This window comes from Bombina bombina, chromosome 2 (genome assembly GCF_027579735.1).
Source record: "Bombina bombina isolate aBomBom1 chromosome 2, aBomBom1.pri, whole genome shotgun sequence".
In the NCBI taxonomy this organism is placed as follows: domain Eukaryota; kingdom Metazoa; phylum Chordata; class Amphibia; order Anura; family Bombinatoridae; genus Bombina; species Bombina bombina.
In genome coordinates, this window is record NC_069500.1 from 1,227,093,683 (window position 1) to 1,227,102,006 (window position 8,324).

Genomic DNA, 8,324 nt, shown 5'->3' on the forward strand with positions numbered 1-8,324 from the left:
ACATGATGGTTTAGGCAGGCATAGTGCATTTTGTAGGATTTTAAACATTTTATTGCAATAAAATGTCAGTCCGGTTATGACGGACACATCATATATGTATTGGCATAATATATCCGACTCTGTGACTATAAGGAAGATGTAATACAATCATTGATATAATCAAAGGGGGTTTCTACTACGAAAAGCCTATGTGTGTATACTAAATGTCAGATGGGTGAATGCAACATATGGCATTGTAACAAATGTTACTCCTCCAATTTTGTTGAGTATAATTAAGTCAAGAAGAGGAGCAAGGAGGGGGCGCAATCGCAAAATGCATATTTATTCGTGTGAAGTTCCTTAGGTATAAATATTTATGCTTAACCCCTTAATGACCAACGGCATACACCATACGTCCTCAGAAAAAATACAGTTAACGCCTGAGGATGTATGGCGTACGTCGTCGGTCTGGAAAGCAGCTGTAAGCAATCCTGATCGCATCAAGCTGCTTTCCGGTTATTGCAGTGATGCCTCGATATCGAGGCATCCTGCAATAACCATTTTTACCCCTCCGGTGGAGAGAGAGCCACTCTGTGGCCGCATTTGTTGGTGGGTGGGAGCTGAAGTGGGAGGCGGGTGGCGTGCACGGGGAGGGAGTGGGTGGGAACCGCTACACTACAGAAAAAAAAGTATTATAAATGGGAGAAAGGGGGGAGGGAATGTTCAAAAAAATAATCTAAGGGATCTGGTAGGGGGGTTGGTCTTGGGGGGGGGGGGGGGAGAGCTACACTACATAAAAAAATAAAAAATAAATACATCAATTATATTGTAAACTGGGTACTGAAGGTAGAGGGGGAGGTTAGAGAGCTGTTGGGGGGGGGGGGGGAGGGTCAGGGAGGTTGGGAGCTAAGGGGGGATCCTACACAGCAGCATATGTAAATATGCAAAGAAAAAAGAAAAAAAGGATACCTTTTATTTTAGTACTGGCAGACTTTCTGTCAGTACTTAAGATGGCGGGGATAATTGTGGGGTAGGGGAGGTAAGAGAGCTGTTTGGGAGGGATCAGGGGGTGTGATGTGTCAGGTGGGAGGCTGATCTCTACACTAAAGCTTAAATTAACCCTGCAAGCTCCCTACAAGCTACCTAATTAACCCCTTCACTGCTAGCCATAATACACGTGTGATGCGCAGCGGCATTTAGCGGCCTTCTAAATACCAAAAAGCAACGCCAAAGCCATATATGTCTGCTATTTCTGAACAAAGGGGATCCCAGAGAAGCATTTACAACCATTTGTTCCATAATTGCACAAGCTGTATGTAAATAATTTCAATGAGAAACCTAAAGTTTGTGATAAAGTTTACTTTTTTTTATTTGATCGCATTTGGCGGTGAAATGGTGGCATGAAATATACCAAAATGGGCCTAGATCAATACTTGGGGTTGTCTTCTACACTAAAGCTAAAATTACCCCAAAAAGCTCCCTACATGCTCCCTAATTAACCCCTTCACTGCTGGGCATAATACATGTGTGGTGCACAGTGGTATTTAGCGGCCTTCTAATTACCAGAAAGCAACGCCAAAGCCATATATGTCTGCTATTTCTGAACAAAGGGGATCCCAGAAAATAAATAATTTACAACCATTTATGCCATAATTGCACAAGCTGTTTGTAAATAATTTCAGTGAGAAACCTAAAGTTTGTGAAAAAATTTGTGAAAAAGTGAACGATTTTTTTTTATTTGATCGCATTTGGTGGTGAAATGGTGGCATGAAATATACCAAAATTGACCTAGATCAATACTTTGGGATGTCTTCTAAAAAAATATATATACACGTCAAGGGATATTCAGAGATTCCTGACAGATATTAGTGTCCCAATGTAACTAGCGCTAATTTTGAAAAAAGTGGTTTGGAAATAGCAAAGTGCTACTTGTATTTATGGCCCTATAACTTGCAAAAAAAGAAAAGAACATGTAAACATTGGGTATTTCTAAACTCTGGACAAAATTTAGAAACTTTTTAGCATGGGTGTTTTTTGGTGGTTGTAGATATGTAACAGATTTTGGGGGTCAAAGTTAGAAAAGGTGTTTTTTCTATTTTTCCTCATATTTTGTAATTTTTTTTTATAGTAAATAAGATATGATGAAAATAATGGTATCTTTAGAAAGTCCATTTAATGGCGAGAAAAACGGTATATAATATGTGTGGGTACAATAAATGAGTAAGAGGAAAATTACAGCTAAACACAAACACCGCAAAAATGTAAAAGTAACCTTGGTCCCAAACGGACAGAAAATGGAAAAGTGCTGTGATCATTAAGGGGTTAAAGGTGGGGGGAAGGTAAAGAAAGGACAGTATTGTAACTATCACATCAGCAAAAAGCGATCCATTAATTTAATGATTGGAATATCTGACATAATTAATTTTGGCAAACACAGTACATTTTATGGGATTTCGAACAGTGTGTGAGTATCGTTGTCATACCATACTACACTTATAGTCCAGTCATTCAGGCAGCAGAGTTATCGTATATGCATACTTAGGTAGTCTTATTTATGAGAGGTATGTGATCCTCCTAAAGTGTTGTTATTAAATTCGATCTCAAAATTATTGACATCATATTATAGGAATGAACCAAAACTAAGTTGCTCATTCAGGCCTTTCGAGGCCATAGTCTGTAACCATTTTGTCTCTTCCTTGAGGAGCATAGTTTCCATGTTTCCTCCTCTTATGCCTGGTTTCACCTTTTGTAAAATCCAGCATTTCAAGTCTGCTTTTCCTCCATGTTTATTTAGGAAGTGTCTGGCTACCGTTGTGATTTTCTTTCCTTTGTCCAGGTCACTTTTAGCATTCCAGATGTTCCCATGATGCTCACCTATTCTAGTTCTGAGCTCTCTGGTTGACATACCTACATATCTCATCCCACAGCAGCATTCAATACAGTAAATAATGTTACTTGTGCGACAATTGTAAAAATCATTTATGTATCTGATTCCTTTAGGAAACTCTTCCATTTGTTTTACTGTGCCAATGTATGGACAGAATTTACAAGTCACACATGGATAGGTATCTTTTAGGTTGTCTTTCCTTCTATTCACATGTTTAATGAAGTAACTTTTCACAATTTTGTCCCTTATTGTGGGTGCTCTTCTCCATGTGACTGGGACTTTTTGGCCTATTTGTTTGGCTAAGTCTTCATCAGTGTGTAGTATGTGGATATGCCTGTTTAGAATTTCGGTAATTTCCTTATGAGCTTCATTGTAGGTACTGATACATCTTATTTTGTTATCCTTACTCTCTTTTCTTTTTGGTATAAGGAGAACTGATCTTGCCAAATGGAGTGATCTGTGATAAGCCTTTTTGAGGATTTTTTTTTTTGGAATTAGGATAGCCTCTTTCTTTTAGTCTTATTTTCATGTCTCTTGCTTGTCTTTTAAAGTTATCCAGTTCTGAGCAGTTGCGTCGTAGACATAGAAATTCCCAATATGGGATCGCCCTCTTTGTTGGCTCATGATGTGCACTTTCAAACCGTAGAATGGAGTTTGTGGCGGTTTCTTTTCTGTAGAGACTAGTTTCTATTTTGCCAAACATGTCCCTAGTTATGCTTAAGTCCAAGAAGGTTACTTGTTTGTTTGTTTTTTTGCATCTCCATATTATCTACCTGTGTAATATATGTACTTGTTTGCCCAATTTTATATCATTTTAATAATTGAATAATAAAAGTTATATTTTAACTAGTTATATCAGTCCTCCCTATCGATTGCTCATTTGATATATTAAGTCTATTACATTAAGTGTGCCCATAAATACCTTCTGTGTTTTCTCCTTATTTTTCTAGATATAGCAATATGCAGCAGTGCAGCTCAAACCCTTAAAAATAACAGGCCCCACTTAAGAGTAAAAAGAAGTGGGTACTGCTCCTCAGTTTTTCAGAGTGCACCCTTCTACTTTCAGTGGGGGTTTTAGGTGGCCAATGAAATAAGCATGTCAGTGGTCTTGGGAGATTAGAGGCCTTAGAATTAAGGAGCCAGAAATTGTCATTGTGAGAGGACAATTGTATAAGGCTGCTGTACATGAATCTGTTTGATCTTGCTTACACCACAATGCAGTCTTCATTTTCACAAGCTGCAATTATTCCTGCACTATGCAGCTTTCTTCTTACAGATGGTTAATTTCTCCTTTTCTTTCTAATGGCATGGAGAGTCCACAAATCCATTTTAATTACTAGTGTGAATTCAACTCCTGGCCACCAGGAGGAGGCAAAGAACACCCCAGCAAAGCTTTAAGTATCACTCCCACTTCCTATAAACCCCCAGTCATTCTTTGCCTGTGTAACAACGTAGAAGGTGTGCGAAGAAGGTGTCTGAAGAGCAAGGATTGGGGCAATGCTGTGTCCATGTAATTCTCTTTAGTAAGAGTAATGGTGGCTTTTAGCTGTTGGAGGTCGGTGAGGGTAGTCCTTACTTTAACTCCAACAATGTATGCTAACCCCAATATAGAAAACCAGGGTTGGTTACTCTGTTTTTCTTGTATCTTCAGGTCCCTGTCAGCGGTCGCATAAGGCTAACAAACCTGGAGCTGCTGTGACTGCTCCACAGCAGAAGACCCTGGAGGGTAAGTCCTTTATTATATTTCATAGACAGAAGTATCAGTGGACTGGGTTTATCAGGGACCTAGTGGAACCTGCTTCCCTCTACAGGGGTATGTATTTTATTATTATTTTATATATATCTGTATTTTTTGGACATTTTGCGGCAGAGCAGCTCCCTGGGTTAAACCAGGATAAAGAATTGCCGCTTATAGTGCCTATGAAGGACCAGAGTACATAAGGACCCAGGCTTTATGGGGTATGGGGTCTGTACATTTTACCCTCCCGCTCCTATCCCTGCCAGGCTCAGTTTTATGGAGCACAATTAATCCTCATGTTATATGACTGGTATTATACATTTTTAGCCAGCGTTGTTCGCGCGCTTGCGTTTATGGCGCAGGTTATGGTGTTTAACATGAATCAGGCTGTTTTCCTGCTAGCCTTTCTCCTCCCCTTTTTAGCATTCGTGGTATTTAGACTACTTCACGTATTCTAATAGGTGGCCGTTCTGACCCGTATTGCCGTTCTTACATTCTTCGGCAGAGTTCCGACTTTTTGCGACTTCCATATTTACTGCTGGGGGTGAGTACTAAGTGTATCCCTAATGGGTTGCTTCTCTGCTCCTTTTTAATATTTCTTGGAGCATTATTCATGAGGGCTATATGGCAGATGATTTGTAGGTCCCCTTATCCATGATGGTATAGCCATGTTCTGTAAAGCAAGGCTACAACTTTGTAGGATTTTATTCTGATAGATAGCAGTGTCCCTTCTGTACAGTTTGGATTTGACACAAGCGGATAGTTATGTTATTTACATAGGTATATTTATCTATCGTCAGGGGGATTCTATGTTTCTGTTAGCGATGTGTGTTCCATAGTTAAAGTGAGGCCATTGACTTTTACTTTTGTCTTCAGGTTTCCTGAACTTTATTCTCACTGGGCTGTTCCCGTGAGATAATACCCCTCAGACGCCAGCAGTAATTGGACCATTCTTTTCCAGCCGCGAGACAGTTTGCTTGGCGCCCTTTTCATACAGGGATGGCGTCTTCTGCTGCGGGCTTTCTGCAGTGTATTCACTGCGACTCCGTTTTTGAGGGGGTGAGTGGGAGACGACTGTTAAGCACTCTCACAGGATGATCCGGAGTGTGGGACCTCATGTGATGAGGCAGCTTTTTTCTCAAAGTTAGCGCTTGTATTTAATCGGATAATATAGTTAAGCTAACTTCTAATTTGGCAATCTATATCGCATTGCGCCCGACTTAAGTGTGCTGCTTCACAAGGAGCAGTGATTAGTGGCCCTTCTTTGTTGCTTATTCCTTGAATATAGCGATTATAGTAAGAGCACTCTCATCTACTTGTATTTGCTGTGCGTGCTAAGGTCACGCTCTATCTGCAAGAGTTTAATCCTTTGTAGATTATGCAGGGACTTTATAGTGGCTACAATAATTTCATAGGAGACCTAATTATCATGCAGTGGGTAACTCTCTATCTCTTTGTAGGAGTTTAACCATTTTCAGATCAGGATTGTTTCCCTGATATCTGTTGCCACCTAGTGACAATTAATGGTAATTTGCCATTATTGCTAGTGTTTACAAGGTGATGTATGAAAGACACAGGCCTAGTGGCCTGAGGGATATCTTCCCTGCCTAGCAAGCTTAAGGCTTAGAGAAATGGAGAGGAGTTTAGCACTCTCCTTGACATGGATGATAGCTTTCCTGCTTTGCGTGCAGGACATCAGGGGATTAAATCCACCTGGAAGATTGGATTTTACATGACTCATATGTAAGACATCCATTCTGGTATTTTTTTCCCTCATAGGAGGATTTCCTGCTATTTCTTTGCACATAGTTGTAAAACTTAAGATTATTCTAGATGGAAATATGGACGACCTTTTCATATCAAACTCCTGTTGAGGTGCTTTCCACTAATGTCTACGACATTATGTTTTGGCCTTTGTATCATTTATTGTCCTAAGTGATCATAAGACATTACAATTTTCATCTTCTTCATATTGAGGCAGTTCCTAGTTATGTCGGTTTAGGTTTGGTCTTATGTAATTCATGGATTTTCCATATCTGGGCTTCAGAATATCTCACATAAGTGAGTATTTCTTCTGCTTAGGATTGGGACATCTGTGAATGTCACATAATATCTTTCTTATGATGTTGGGACTTTGTGTGTTTTTTTGTCCTCATATATTTGATGTATAGACATACATTTTATGTTTTCTCTCATATTAAGGAGGTTCCTTATATTGCAAAAAACAGATAGGGGGCGCCCTTGAAATATTAAAATATGAAGTAATTTTGTATTTGTAATTGTGATACAGTAAGTTTATAAATTAAACTCTAGTGATGAGAAATATACAAAGTAGAAAATAGTGAAAAATATGATAAAAAATAATGAAAAGTTACAAATGAAAAATAAACGACCAATAATAATGTCAATATCTTAGGTGAATGTGCAGTAGTGTATTAAAGAATAAACTAAGTTATTAATAAATACTTCCAGCTAACAATGATTATCACAATGTGTATAAATTCATAAGTAACTTATAATCGTATCAATACAGAAGTTATAGGATTTCCGGAAAGGCAGCTATCTGTAGAGGATCAAGGCCATGATCCAATATCAGTAATCTGTAGTGGAAAGAGAAGAACAGAAGCGCCACATGGCCCAATATTGTAGGGTAATAGGAGTCAAAATACAGGTAATACACCCCTAATGGTGTGGAAGGAGCAGTCTGGGATCAATTGACAGTCACCCAGAAGACCGGCCTCTGATCAAGGTGTAGTAACCTGTAGAGGGTGGTATAAAGCACAAAAGGGTGCCTATATGGCCTAGTACCGTTGGGACAGAATATATAATGAGTATGTATTATATCCACTCACATTTGGTTGAGCACCTCCCTTGGTGCTGTAGAGGCAAGCTGGGATCAATGTGGTCACCCAGTAGATGATCCGTGGACTGGATACACCACAAGAGAAATACATTTATCAGGTAAGCATAAATTATGTTTTTTTTCTCCCATTTTCCAGCCCCCTGTATCGTGACAGACATCAGCCAATCATAGACTAGTATACGTATACCATGTGAACTTGTGCACATGCTTAGTAGGAACTTGTTCTCCAGAAAGTGTGTATATAACAAAATTTGATAAAGTAAGTTAATTTAAACGTGTCTTAAAACTGCATGCTCTATCTGAATCATAAAAGTTTATTTTGACTTGAGTGTGCCTTTAAGGTTGCTATGATCTACATTTTTTTGCAATTAAATATAAATGTTATACAAATAAGCTAGAGATTTATTTAACCATCAACCACCTTATATCCACTAAATATAACCTTGTAATAAAAAAAACTATCTATTAGTGATCTAGTTGGAATATTTATAGAAAAATAGTATCATACAGCATAATAATGTTTACTAATATGCGCTTAAATAACGCTATAAATTAAATGGTGCTACAAATAAACCAACACTACATATTGTAATATTCTTCCAGCGTTAGCTTGTATACCTCACCCTCCCCTGACATGTTTCACCGTTAACCGGCTTTCTAAAAAGGGTAATTTAAAGGGGCAGTATCCTTATCCACCCTTCATCCTATTGACCTAAGTACTAATATCTTATTATCTAGCAGAAGTTTTCTTGTGTTTTTAAGTGTTTTCATTTTTTAATTTGTTTCAATAAGTTATATTTTGACTTTCTTCTGCCCAAATAAACTTCTTCTGATATCAGTCACTAAGGAAAGTAAGT

The 8,324-nt window shown here is 38.5% G+C and overlaps 1 protein-coding gene and 1 pseudogene across 5 annotated transcripts in view; both read left to right on the forward strand.

The window, feature by feature from the left end:
• The window catches only part of FRYL (FRY like transcription coactivator), a 916,813-nt gene that overhangs the window by 460,483 nt on the left and 448,006 nt on the right, over positions 1–8,324 (forward strand). The gene's annotated exons all lie outside the window — the stretch shown is intronic.
• LOC128650715 (uncharacterized) lies at positions 6,225–6,372 on the forward strand (annotated as a pseudogene).